We start from the raw sequence: 13,898 nt of genomic DNA on the forward strand, positions 1-13,898 counted from the left end.
CAAATCCTTTAAATAGGGGAGAAGGCTAAATCTTCCTGAAAGGTAACAGGGCTTGTGTTCCCAGGTGACACTGGGTAACAGTCTCCAAAGCATCATAAATGATTTATGACCTTGACCTTCTCAACAAGGCACAACTTGGTCACATTTGTAGGTTTTTTGCTTAAGCATTACAGCAAAAAAAACTTATCAGAGCCACGGGGACAGATACCTGTCACATACTTTGCCACCTGTACTGAGAAGCATTTGTTTCAACTATTTTGATATTGAGCAATAAAAGCTTTGTTCTCTTTCCAGCAAAAAAGGCCACTTGTCCATACACCTAAATTAGAAAACACATGCTCTTTCATTTCTACTGTAATCATAACTTAGTGATCCATTAAATATGAACCAGTTCACTGAACAGAGAAACTAAAATGATAAACTCCCAAATTAGTAAAAAAAAAAAAAATATATAAAAAAATAATGCCTTGGGCAACAGCCTTTTATTTTTAACACCCATCTCAAAAAATGCATCCAATTAGCTTCAAAACCACGCATCTGCTTCCTCCTTCTCTTTTCTTTCTCCTTTGAAATGGAGACATCTTTCCAAAGCCTGGAAAAGCTACTTAGCACTAGTGAGACCACACCTGGAGAACTGTTGTCACTTCTGGATGCCCCACTATCAGACAAGGACATACAGGTCCAGTGAATGGCCACTGAGGTGATCAAGGGATTGCAGCACCAGACACGTTCAGTAAAGCTGAGAGCTGCCCCTGTTGAGCCTTGAGAAGTCGCAGTCTCTCAGGAGCAATCTTAACAATGTTTGTAAGCATTAGATTGGAGGCAATAAAGAAAATGCAGCCAGGTTACTCTCTGTCTCTCAGTGAAAGGACAGAAGACAAAGGGCACTAATTGAAGCCCAGAAATAAATGAGGTAGTAAACACCTGACCCTTGAGGGTATTGCAGAGGGGCAGAACTGTGCTTTGTTGTGTCCCTAATGAACAAAATGCTCTGCAGGGAACAAAGAACTAGAAGCAACCCAAACTACAGAAGGGAAAACATCATTACATGAGCCTTGGCCAACATCAGCTGCTATACATCTTGGTAGCTTTTAATGTTTAAGTGTGCAACAAGTGCTTAGCTGCAGAGGGTGTTTGTACACTGCATTCTGGGCAAGGAACATAACACAATACAAGATTTGTTTCCTCAATTACCATCTAGTAGTAACAGGCAATGCACACACATGTATGGAGACAGGAAACCTCATGGGAGCTGGGGACTAAATGCAGTGCTGAGCATCCTACACTGGGTCAGGCTTGCCTGCAGGCAAAGGGGTTTTTTAGGTTAGCTGCACAGTGGTCCTGGCTAGGTCAAGGCTATGTAAGCACTCAGGTGAAAATCCTGTGCATACAAGTGCCAGGTAAGTCTAAATGCCTTTAAAGATGTGCATGATGGTCCCTGTTGTAGTGTGTTTGTAAACTGCTTGGGTCACAGAGGCAATGTACAGCCTACAGTGGGTGGCAAGAGGAAGACAGTAAAGACCTCATGGCTCAGTGCTGGCCAAGTAGCCCAACCATTTTCTGGAGTGCAATGCTAGTTCATCACTCACTGAGACATCTGTGTCTGAGGACAGCTCTAAAAAAGCACAGTATTTTGGAAGCCAGAGGAACTTGGAATCATGATGGTCTGAATATGACAGCTCTAAATAAAGCTGGCAGGACTTGTTTCTGCTTCCACCACTGCTCATGGTGAAGGTACAATCAATAGCATCCCACACCATCCATCCCCTGGGGAATGCTGCATGCAGAGCTCTCAAGTTGACATGGCCTACTTCTGACAGTGGCTTCCACAAAACGCTTTCTCTCCTCCTTCTGTACACATGAACCACTGCCCAAGGCAGCAGAGCCCTGGCTGGCCACAAACCATCAGTGTTCTCTTGGCTACAGATTTCCCAAGAGCAGCAGAGCAGGACCCAGATCAGCCCGTGCTGCTTGGTTGGTTCCTCATGGCATGTTCCAACCCACTGTCTGATTTAAGGCATCTCAGAAGGGGTTATTTGTAGTGACACATATCACACACTTGGCACATTTGCCTCCTACAGAGCCCACCCACATTTTATCTCTCATCGACCCTGTTCTAATGTTGGAAAGCACCTTGGATGTCCCTCTCTCCTTTGGGGTAATTTCAGGATAAACCAGAGGAGATGATGTACAGTGAATTTTCGGCATCCCTTTGCCAAATCCACGTCGCCTGAGTCTGGAGCTGCAATGTGCCATTGACAGTGTCTTTTGTGTGGTTCCTGCTTCCCTGAACCCCACACTGAGCTGTTAGCACATCCCTTGCATCCTGGAAAAGCTAAGCAGCATTTTTTACCATCTTCTTTTTGCACTGTTTTTGTGGAGATAAAACCCCCTTTCACTTTTCTTCTTCAGTTACTGTAAAAGGCATAGCAACTTTACTAATTTATTTGCAGAAACCATTGAAGATTACATCTACTGTGATCAAATCCCCTTAAGTAAAATATAAACCGCTACTCCTCTGAATGTAAAGCCTAAATCAATAATGGACATGAAATCATCAAGTTTAATCTCAAACACAGTGAACCCAAGTAATCACTCTTCTTGATATAAAACTAATTCTGTTTGACAATAAAATACTACTAGTCTGTGCCATAAACCAATGGAACAAATAACTTTCTTAACCCTGACAGTTGCTGTCCAAAGTCATTACATCTCCTCTCCGTAGTGATCAAGCATGTCACTGTGGTACTATTTCAGCTCAATTTCTTTCCTATAAGCTGCATCATATGCACCAGAACTTTTAAAGAATTTCTTTTTAAGCGAAGTGTTATGGTATTTTCTCTTCTTCCAGCTTGCCAAAAAATGCACAGGCTGTACCAGGAACACACAAACAACACTTAAGATATGCCTTGGCATATAGCTAGATTGTCTCTTAGGTTTAAGTGTCAGTGATGGATGAATCTGAGCCCCAAATGCAGGGATCACAAAATCCAGGATCAATAGCAGTGAGGCTGAGGTTTCTTACAAATGGGCATCAATGTAATTTTTCCAGGAGCTGCACGTTTCCCTCCTGTGCTGGCAAACAAAGACTCGGAATTCTAAGGGCTTTGCCAAGGGGTCCACCCACACAGGCTGCTTTGTAGGTCAGTGCCTAAAATGCTGCAGCATTTGTTAGTACAGAGGAGACTGAAATTCATGCCAACACCCAGCCCAGCACATATGGATGTTTGCAGACACATGCCATGAGTACCTGGCCACATTCTTACCGTGTTTCTTATAACTAGAGCTCACTGTGTAGTCTTGACATCATGCCCTTAAATTGCTGATGTTTTTGATAAATAACACACATTCAGGACATGGAAGGCAGCTCTGCCATTACAGAAAGCTGAACCCTGTTGATCTTTAGGGTGATGGCCAACTAAACCCTAAAACACTGCTGCTCTGGAGGACAGGAGTATTCTCTAAGTAATAATTTGGCCTTGCAATAAAATGGAAGGCAGGGCAGCAGAATGGACACAAGGACTGACTGAGCTGACACCTCCAGCCAAGGCTACAGACAGACAAGGATGCTCTGCAGGTGGGAGGGTATGGAATAACCCTCCCAGCTGTTTGATGTGGGAAGGCTGCTTGCCAGAACACATGGAACAACAGTTCCTTGACTTTCCTTGCTTAAGAGTCACTGAATAGAGAGATTACAACTTAATATTGATTAACTGAACATTACTAAAAGTGCTGCTGCATTGAGGAAGCTTTTAAAAAATGTGAATTTTTGATTTAAGATGCAAATATGCACCAATGTCTTAATTATGTAAAACAATAAGAGGTAAATAACACTTTTTGACTGTTATCATTTAGCCACTGGATTGTCTACACATTGTTGTTTCTGGTAGTCAGAAATCACATCAGGAAAAAAATCTGAAAGAAGATATGCAGGTCTCCTCTCCACTGCTTTTTGATTCCTAGTGGCAACTGGCAGAAATTATGTGAAAATCATTTCATGAACTCTCAAGTTTTGAAAATATCTTCCATGCCTGTAATACTATTTTAAGGGATGAAACCACAACATGCTTTCTGGAGTAGGAGCAAGGTCTGATTCCTTTTTTCCCTGCTGGCAAAATATTTCCTGTTGAGATCAGCACTAGATAGACCCTTCAATCCCCCAAGCTTTCAAAGTTCTGGATTTTCAAGAGCTCTGCTTACATTCAGACATCACCTGAGTGCAGAGCTAATTCGAGGACCTGTGATTTACCTGTCTGACACACAGACCCTGCTCCTGAAAACCTCACTCAGGGGTTATTATTTTTGTCAAAACCCTTCCAGCACATAATAACAGCCAAGCCAAAGAGCAGAGTCTGATCCACGTCAGATCCATTTCCATACAAGTCAGTGAAAACCTGATTATCTCACTGCTAAAATTTTGGATTATAAGGTAGAGAACAAGAGCCAATGGCTGTTATCATCTTGTTAATGTCAAAGCTTCATTTTTTTTCCCTCTTCCTTCAATTTTTCTGAAAATTAATATCCCCTCACAGTCCTTGATAACTGTTTGGCATCTCTGAAGCTGAGAAGTTTTATATTCTATGGGTTTTTTTCCCCAGCACTTCTTTATTTTAATGAAAAAAAAGTATTTTATATGGTCCTCATGAGAGGAGGAGCAGGAACATTTGCTATTGTGTAAGCAAAAGACATCTCAAATAAGTGTTGCAATTTCATAATTATAAGTTTTTTTGGTAAATGTAACAGGAATGAATACCTCTGAAACAGAATGTGCCCTACTTTCTGTGCAGGTAGGATTTTTTAATTTCATTTTTCACCCAGGACTTGATATTTAAATTTGGGAATATCTTAAAAATGGAACAACCAATAGTCTAATCCCTTGCCAGAAAAAAAGAATGTCTGTTTCTTTACACTTCCAAATGTATTCAGAGTGATAGTTTAGATGTATATTTATAAAGACTCTGAAAGATAATGAATTTAGTATTTTAAACATCGAGCCAGATTTTAAATTACAACTATGGCTTTCTGTGGTTCAAGAATCAACATGCTGTTTTTCTTTTGTTGGAGAAATATTCATCAGCACCACGATGCCATTCTGGCAGCAATTATTTAGAGTTCAGTCAGAAACAGATTTCCAGTATTACCTACAAGAAATGCTGCAGAAACCTGCCCAGCAGTTTAAATCCTCTGCCTGAAAAAAATATATGGTTTTTTTCCCCTTCATTGGACTATTTCTCACCAGTCTGGATCCATTTTCAGTTTGGGTAGGTGGAATAAAGCAGTCCTGGCACTGGTACTCCCTGTGTCCAGGAGAGTGTTTGTCCTACCAGGTTCGGGGAAGGGAAGGGTAGGGATGAGAAGCGGGAATTGCTTTGTCCATAGGCTCACTGAGCCCCAAACTGAACTGGGAGCATGCTTTCCAGCTTTCCAACATGTTCTTATTCTATAACAGGACAAAATCAAGGCTGATAGACACCCATGGGACAGGATTTGAACACTTTGATGATGAAAACGCTCATGTCTGCAGTGGAAGACCTGCCTTCAAGGGCTGTTTATGAACTGAACTCTTGACCTCTTCATGATTCTCCTGACATTCCAACTGCTCTGTTCTACTTGCACCAGACAGTGATTCTTCTCTGCTGTGCCACTGTCTACTTGAGAAAACTTTCACCACAAAGGGTTGATCAAAAGTGGTGCATCCCTGTGACTCCCAGCGTGTGTTCACAGAGAGTTCTAAAGAAAATGACCAAGACAAGAAGCAATGGTGTCCAGGCTATTTTTCCACAAATGCAGCAGGAAGCTCCAATTAGCACTTTTCTATGTACCAGCAAGCTCTTTCACTATATTCTTTTCCCAAATTGCTATCTGCCCTCCTCTAAACTGTCCCAGCACACTGTGCAACACCATCTTATACCATCCCCAGTCAGAAAATTTGATGATTCTTTGGTGCCTCTAATTACTGGTGCTGATAAAAGCAATTAGTTGTAATGGGTGGAAATCACATGCAGATCTGTAAACAAATGGTGTGGGGTTACTCTGCACAATCTATCACTGCCAGCTGCAACTTATTCTCTTGGGAGCAGAGGAAACTTAAAGTACTCTCTCCTTAGCAATGGTGTATATTTACTCATCGATATGGATTAGTAACCCAACTGTCTCAGTGTCAAATAGACCAAGTAAATAAAGGAAATAGCCTCCACAATTCCCAGATAATGTTTCTACACCTGAAAAATTCTGGTTTGTTTATGCAAAATGTTCCCTTTAACATTATAATCATGATGAAATTTCGCTGAAAAATGCCTGAAAGGAAATGCTTTAATCAGGTTTCCTTTAGCTACAGGAAGAAAACCTATGCTTAAAAGTCTTTTAGAAATTAAGGTTTTGGGTTGATTTCTGAGTGTCAGCTGGAGGTTACCTATTCTCCTCCTTCTCCACTCCAGTAAAATTCTTGGTCAGGGGGAATATTTTGGAAAGAAATTTCTAAACCACATGGCTCTTTCCACTTCTGAGTGAAAATCAACATGGAATTGCCTGAATTTTCTGCAGAGCCCAAGTTCTGAGTTTTAGCTAATGTTAATTAGCCCTTTCAATTATTGAGCCAAATTCAAAGCCTGGTGTAACCCTGCCATGGTAACTGAGCTGCTAAGAGTGGGCTGGACTCTATTCCCTCACCAAGTGAAAGAAACTACATGAAAAATTGTCACTTTTATATCCTAGACTCGACTGTTTTTGCTGTTCCAGGTAAAGTGTGTGACCTGCTATTGACTGGAATTGGAAGTAGATCCTGACAGAAGATCCCTGCATGAAAGAATTTCCAGGACCTTCACTCCAGTTTTAGCCATGGGAAAGAGAGGCACTGCAGGTTACCCACCTGTGATTAAGTGATTCCAGCACCTGCTGAAAGCCTTGCTCAAAACAGGATGAATTTTTAATCCCTCCAAATTGCCTCCGCAGCTGCACAAGGTTTCTCTTTCTTTTCTAAAATATTGATAAGGTGGGAGCAAGATTCTGCAGGGAGAAAAGATCAGTATTAAAAATGAAATCTCCGCCTCCTAAGCAGCTACCATGTTATGGGAGTTGTTCATGGATTATCTTAAAAAATGTCTGTGTTGGCCATTTTTCCTGAGGAGTATCCTGACTTTCCATGGTGATGACATTTGCACCTTCTTGTGGCCTTTGAAAAGCTATGAAAATGCAGGCAAAACATCTCATGACCATCTTGTAACATAGATCTTAAAGATCAGCTCTGCTCTCACTGAGAGTAAATCCAGTATAATAATTTCAAATCTCTCCTAAAGAGCAACATTTCCCCCCTGGTTTGCATTTTCTGCTAATCCCCTGCTTTTCTAGGGTCTGCCCGACCATGACACAGACATAACAAAGAAGAATTTAACCACTGTTTTCCAGTGTTCCAGGGAAGTAATCTAGGTCTTTATTCTAATCAGAACCTGCAGAGATTTTTTAAATCCTTTTCTCATAATTATTGTTTACAGGTAATACCACAGTAGTATCCAGAATGAATCTGGTTGAGTATTTTCCAACAAAAGGCTGGATTTGATGAGTTTTATATGAAGACTGGCTAAGAGTGGGATGGAATTTGTGGTCAAAACACAGAGCAAAACCTCACCTGACTATCCCTGAGCTGGAGCTGTAGGAACTGGAACACACAAGCAGGGACTTGAACTTTGCTTTCCCACACTCAGGAGAGACACTCATGTGAGATACCAGGGATTCCTGGTGGAATTTCTGCATGTAAAATATTCAGATGTATTTGGTTCCTTCTGAAACTGACTTCCAATTTCTATAAATTTCTATAAATTTTGAAATATCAAAATCATCTCTGGCACAGCAGAACAACTTCCACACCAGTGCAAACCTACAAGACCCAGGAAGTGCTGGGAGTAGCAGTGGGACCGTGCAAAGTGCTACTGAGACACACTCAGAAATCAGCCCCTGCCCCAAAATATTGTCATCCTTGGGTTGTAAGTGGAGAGCAGCCCACCTGACATGGGAGTTTCATCCACACAGAACTGATCCCAGAATTCAGGACCCTGTTCAGTGCCTTTCACACAAAATCATCATTCATTTGCCTTCCACTGACTGGCTCTGTAGTGTCATACCATAAACACCCCTATGGATGGAACCACTGATCTCTAATCTCTAGTTTTGTTCTCTGTTGCACCCTCTTTCAGAGTCAGATTTCTTCTGCTTTATTACTTTGTCAAACAATGTGCTTTTTCTTTCCTTAAAACAAGTTGGGTTTTTTTGTCTCACCGTTAGTGTAACATTTTCAATTGATGGTATTTGAAGAGACCACAGATGGGTGAACAGGCTTGGAGAAACCAAAAAATTATCTTTACCAAAACGTCCAAAATGTGTGAAGCAATCCTGTCTTTATTTTGATGTTACATATAAATATAAGTACTCCCTTTCTAGCAAGCTCACGTCAAATAGAGCTTGCTAGAACTCTTTTAATTTAAAACATTGGAAAAACTGGTTTTTTTAACTTTCTGTACAAGTGCTAAAAATTTTTAAATGTCATCTTAGAATTATCAGATTATCCTCAAAACTCAACCCTTTTTAGTGTCTTAATTCTAATCCATTCCAATGGTATTTGTATTTCCATAACATAAAACTCCTTGTGACTGCAACTGTACTTCTCATTTATATTTAGAGATTGAGCCATTGAGCCACACTGTGGGTGGCTGAAGCAGGTAAGAACTGAAGTTCTCTTTTAAGAAATGCAGAGAAGGACCAAGCACAGATCCATCAGAAATTTGTCCCTCAGGCCTGGATTTCCAATGGAAATTTCAGTTTCAAGCAACATTTCTTTCAGAAAATGCTGTTCTCTCACTGAACCATCAAAATGCAGGATATTTTAATTCTGAAATACTGCAATTATGTCTTTGAGAAATGTGGTTCATTTGCTTTTTTCCTGTTCTCCTCTAGGACTGGAGCTCTCCTGGCCTACATCTTCCAGGACATGGCACAGACACTTGGCAGACACAATTCATTACCCAGCTCTGGTCATGAGCAGAGAGGCCTCATGGGATTTACAACCTGACCCTGGAACAAACACTACAGAGAACAGTAAATTAAGACAGGATGGCAACACCTATGGGGAACCAACACTGCAATAAAAGGCATAAAGAAAGCTATATATAAAAATAAAATTAAAATCTAAATAATATAGATAAAATGCATGATTTCAACCTTTCACTGAAAATTCCACGCTTGCAAATGAAGATAAATTCCACTTCCTCACTGCATCCAGGTAAAGATTCCATTTATAATCCCTCATTAACTCAGGAGAAAGTTCAGGACTAGAATTCTGCGAGGGGATTTTGGGTTGTTTTGGATGCATTTCCACTTCATGTTCATGCCTTGCATTCTTAATCTGCTTCCTGCTTTCAAACTGTTGAAAATTAAACTCTTATTTTGAGGACCCCACATTCTGAACCCTGCCCTCAAGGCTCAGCACATCTAACTCAGGCATACATGGCTGTTCAAGTGCCCCTGAGTGACCTCATCTCATGCTGTAACTTCCCTCCCTCTCCTGCTGTCCTAGGTTGCCTGTGGAATTTTCTCTAATCCCCAGCTGCTGTCACCCACGTTTATAACTGAGCAAAAGAATTTCTCACTCCCATCTCCCTACTCTGTTTCCACCTCACAACTTCTCAGATTTAAGCAGAGAGAAAATACCCTGAAAATCAGAAAATCTCTCGAGATCTTCACTAATTGCTGTCAGGTAGCTGAAAATGAGCATAGCAATGGCCATGCCACACAATGAGAATTAGCATTCCACCAAGTATTGGAGAAAACTGACAGCATAACTCTAAGACAGAGTTACTACTAAAAGCATCCATTATGTGACACAATCCAGTACAATTCCAAGTCTCCTTCACTACCTCTTTTGACTAATTCTGGGCATAATGCTATGATTGCTTGAGCTAATCTAAATGTGGATGGGAAGCCATACCAACAAAAACTGATTATTTTTTTGTCAGGTTAGTTTTCAGCTGGATCAGCTCTTTGCACCTTCTCACTTGACAGCTGCTCCCACAAGGGAAGGTGTGGGATTGCACAACCAGGGGCAGGAAGACAGAATTCATGGCATCACTCAGTTTTAGCTGCTAGGTAACCATGACTTGGAATTTACTAGTTGCCTTCCCTTCTTCTTCTGGTTGCATAACAGACCTTTTGAAGTAGGGCTATAGTTTGAGAAGTATTTAAGCTGTTACTGCTAAATTGGCCTGTCTGCTGGCAGAAGTGTCTAGGGTAGCAGGAATGCTGCCAGAACATCATGATGTTGCAGCAAAACACTAACAACATTTATTCAAGACTTGTAAATCACGTTGCAAAGATCATAGCAGGTTTTCTAAATGCTAAACTTCTTGTTAGAGCTGCACTAGCGACTCTATTTCAGATGGAAAATACTAGCAAGAGACTCCTACTCAGCAGAATACTGGGGGAAAAATGGCAAGTATATGAACAGTTGTCACTTATGAAGAGGAACATTTCATTTTACCTTAGACCAGGTGAGTGTATTTGTCAGCAGGCTCCAGGAATTGGCTCTGATATTAAAGTAGTCCCTGGCTTGGAATAGCTGAGGTACAGAAGTACTTTATTCTTCTGTAACACCTGATGCTTTGGCTTCTCCACTCTTTGAGCCCAAAGCTTTATTTAATCCACTGTGTGGGCCAAAGGAGAACAATTTCTCTTAGCTCTAGGTCTCTATTATAGCACTGCTGCTCACCCACTTCCCTCAGCTGAGCCTGGGCCAAATGGGTCTGTAATTGGAATCAGAAAAAAGAACATTCAGCTACAGTTAGCAGTGTGTTAATTATTAAAGGCTAAAGGGCCCCACAGTTATTAATATTACAGAGTGACTTTCTCTTCCTCATTTAGGGAGGAGAGGGGACTCTGCAGTGCTGTTTAAGAACTGACAGAGGTAGTAACACAATTTGGTTCCTTCTCCACTGTTGACACAGTCACCAAAGTAACTGTGTCAAACAAAAACAAAAAAGGATGTGCTTGTCTTTATTGCTAAGCTTCCTCAAAGAGTTCACTGCAGCACTTACAAGAACAAAAGCCCAGCTACGTATCCCTGGGGGGAACCTAGGAATTGTGGTTTCCTCTGGGATATCTAGAGGTCCTTCTGTATGCCCTGATCTAAAAAAACATTTATGTACATACTTACTTTGAATATCTCTGTGGAATTCGTCTTGACCTAATTAGGCATCTTGATTTCAGTGAGGTGACTGCATACATTTAAGCAATCTTTGTGTGGAGCTGCAGTGGTTGTGCCATGCAGTCCAGAGGGACACAAGCTGCTCCTAATATCTTACAGAGCCATTACTCACTTCCAATTAGAAAACAAGTATATTTACGGATCCTGACTCCAGATCCTCCAGCCAACATCCCTGTCACCGGGTCTATTTCCATAGGGCCCCTGTGGATGTCACTCCAAATCCTGCTGCTCTGCACAGTGCAGCTGTGGCAATGTTAACTTGACATGAAGTGGGCAGGATCTGAGAAGTCTGTAATAACTGCAGTAAGTTTTGCATATGGCAAATGCACGGAGAATTTGGGCTTCCTCCAGCAAGACTGGATGAGAAGTCACTATAAATAACTTACCCTGTCTATGAAGAGCAAGCCCATGTTTTGCACATTTGCCACAACAAACAAGACAAGCCACACAGGAATAACTAGTGGGGGTTTTAATTTTGGAAGGCAGAAAAGGGAAGGTGTTCCCTCTCCAATTCACCGAGTGCTCTTTCCCTGTGCCTCCCAGCTCCTGCACTGCCTGTAGTTGTTCTGTAAACACCCATCACTCGACAGTGACAGAGACATTGAGCTGTTCCTAGCTGAACCTCAGCAACTGGATATTTTTAAAAAGCAATGACTACCTGAAATTGCAGCCTCATGTTGGCACCATTTCCTGCCCTGGACAGCTTACAGAGACACCAGAGTGATGAACAGCTGTTCCCAGCAGGATGGAGATGTCCCTCTATAGCACATGTTCTGCTGGGCAGCACTGCCACTCACATGGCACCACGAAACAGCACCTCAAAGCTCATTCCTTTGTCAAGGAGACCCACTCAGAGCAGATCAAAATACAGATCACTCAGCCCATACGAAATTCAGCCTTTCAGAAACATATTTTTATCTCACATTGAGAGTCAAAGATGATGTTTTTCTTTGGGACAACATTTGAAAGGCTTTTTAAGGTTGTTATTATTGTTTTTCAAAAAATATCAAAATGTCTTCCCCCCAATGCAAGACCATTTAATTTTTGAGAGTTTAACTCACTAGGATAAAAAACCACTATAAAATTAAGAATTATATTGAAATTGTGTATCCATATAAAGTATTAAACTGATTCGCTAAGGGAAAACAAGCTATATTGCAATTATAAAGTCAAACTGAGTAATTTACATTTTTCTCCATTAAAAATTCATGGAGAAGTGACATGTGCCATGAAACGTTTCAATTTCAGTAAAACTGGTGTTTTCAATGGAAAACTTCCATCCAAATAGTTCCGAAGTGTTAAATGGCGCTTTTTTTTTTTTTTTTTTTTAAGTTTCCTTGCAACAACAGTGCCACCCGCTGGCTGCTGAGTGCTGGCTGTCACAGGTCCTGCACACAACGCCCTGTGCCAACTCTGCTTCTCTTGGGAAATAAAAGCGTTCAGGTCGTGTCCTGCATCACCACTGACCAAAACTGAGGAGCTGGCTCTTCTCTTCCAGAGCCCACTAGACAACAGGAGTGTGTTAACCAGCTTGTTACAGCAACCACAGCACTGCAGAGGATGCTGTCTTGCTCATTTTCATCATCATTACTTCACCAGAGGACTGCTGCCTTGTCCCCATCTCCATAACAGAACATGAAGGTTGCCAAAAATCAATAGGATATTTTATCTTAATCTCTGCTGATCAGTTACTGACCAAAGCCTTAAATTTTGGGAGAAAACCATAGAATCATTTATGTTGGGGAAGACCTTTAAGATCACTGAGTCCAACATTAACCCAGCACTGTAAAGTCCACCACTAACCCATGTCCCCGAGAGCCACATCTACACAAACAGCCCAAGGACAAAAATATGGCATCAGCTCAAAGCTCAGTGTCCTCCTGTGACAGTGGATAAGAGAGATGCCCAGACAAAATATGTAGGAAATCAGACAAGTGATTCCATCCCTTTTAAGCTCTCTCAGCTTCCTCTGGCAGTCAGTGGTTCGATGCCTTCCTCAGTTGGAAACCACCACCAGGCTATTTTCTTTAAAAGCCACTTTTACCTGGCCAATCTCTAATCTCTCATGAATTTTCTTGACACCATTTATACTTTTGGCTTCTAGACCATCCTATGGTACCAAGATCTGCAGTTTAATTACAGATTGTAAAAAAAAAATAAAAAAATCCTCATATATTCTGAACCAGCAGTTTGACAATGTCACTGTGAACCTGTGTCTTGTGTTACAAAAAGCAATAAAGTAAAGAATAACTATTCTCTGTGTGCCTTCTCCATCTCCTTCATGACTTTATACATCTCACCTACTCCAGCTCAGATGGTAAGTTCTGCCCTGTCTAGTTTCTCCCTCTCTGTAAGCCAAGCTCTGCCTTTGAGCATCTCTATGCCTTGCATATTTTTGGCACTATCCACGTGTGGTTTGGTGGGAAGTACTGTCCACAGTCTTCCAGGCAGGTATGAGGGCACCACACATTATAGGGCAGCACAAGTTTTTATTATTAATTCCTACAATTCCTCTGTTTTTATTATTAATTCCTACAATTTTATTTGCCTCCAGCTAGCACTGAGCTGCATTTTTGAAGAGCCACCTTCACAATCACATCAGTACTGTGTTTTGTCCTCTTCTATGCTTTGTGCCAGCAGCGTCAAGCAA

Source organism: Manacus candei, unplaced genomic scaffold (genome assembly GCF_025592945.1).
Source record: "Manacus candei isolate 608988 ecotype Guabito, Panama unplaced genomic scaffold, ASM2559294v1 h1tg000020l, whole genome shotgun sequence".
Lineage (NCBI taxonomy): Eukaryota > Metazoa > Chordata > Aves > Passeriformes > Pipridae > Manacus > Manacus candei.